A 1,342-nucleotide genomic window follows, 5' to 3' on the forward strand; every position below is an offset into this window, starting at 1 on the left:
GCACATTTTTTGATATGTTCTGTGAAAGAGATGTTCACCAAATGTTTTAAAAAAGTGGTAAAGAAATAATAATAATAATAATAATAATAATAATAATAATAATAATAATTAAAAAAAAAACAACCTTTGTTGATTTATAGCAATTGTATCAGCTTCACTACCAACGCCAACTTGCTCTGGTGTCTAGTGCCTCAATTTGTGTTCATAGCCAAAAGGGGGGGGGGGAAATGTACTGTAATTTCTGTAGCTAAAATATATTTGTATCATTGCAGCATGTTGTTTTTTTGTTTGTTTGTTTCATGCACACACATATATTTTAAAAAGAGGGAGCTTTAAATGTGAATCTAGAAGTCTTTGTTTCATTATCTGGCATTTTACAGCAGTTAACACTTTAAATAAAAGAAAAATCTACTCTGGAGATTTTGCAACTTGCAGGGAATGATGTAATTATTTCAAACAGAAAGGCACTGGATGTAAAAACACACACACACACAAAGCAGAGTGGGTGTGCAGGCAGGATGGAGATGGACAAATTAGGTATTAGTTGTGTTTTCTACCTTCTCTTCACTCTAATCCAAGTCCGGGGTGGGGGAACCTATGACCCTATAGAGGTTGTTGGACTCCATTTCCCATGATCCCTGACCATTGACTTTGTTTGCTGATTTAGGAGTTGGAGTCCAAAAATATCTGGAGGGCCACAGGTTCCACATCGCTGATCTAAGTAGCTAATAGCACTATCCTACACAGGTATACTCAGAAGCTGATCCCATTGTTTTCAATGAGAGTTAGTTCATAATCTCCATAGCACAATCAATGGGTCCAAAAGGGGGCCTGAGAATACACAGCTGGTGCCTATCAAATATGGGAGAAGCGTGTGTTAGGTGTTGGGGATCATGGTGAGGAGGGCTGAACTGAGAAGGAATGGTGGGAGCAGCTAGGAGAAGAAACACTGGAAGAGAGAGGATTAACAGATTCACAGTCTCTGGACAGTATTCCCACCCCACTCTCTGGAGAGCCCAGAGAGTGTTAGAACAGAAAGCACAGAGGGTACAAACTCAGATTACAAGATGTACGAGTGACATAGATTAATAGGGATGGAGGTGGGTAAGCCTTAATTGGGAGCACCGTCATTCTAGGGAGACACTTTCTTTTGTCTCTCGACTTTCCTTTCGTTTGATCTGCTTATTTCAGGCTTCCTCAACCTCGGCCTTCCAGATGTTTTGAGACCACAGTTCCCATCATCCCTGACCACTGGTCTTGCTAGCTAGGGATCATGGGAGTTGTAGGCCAAAAACATATGGGGTGGTTCTACGCAAAACATATGGGGTGGTTCTACGCAATC

Source organism: Podarcis cretensis (assembly GCF_951804945.1).
Source record: "Podarcis cretensis genome assembly, chromosome: 12".
Classification (NCBI taxonomy): Eukaryota; Metazoa; Chordata; class Lepidosauria; order Squamata; family Lacertidae; genus Podarcis; species Podarcis cretensis.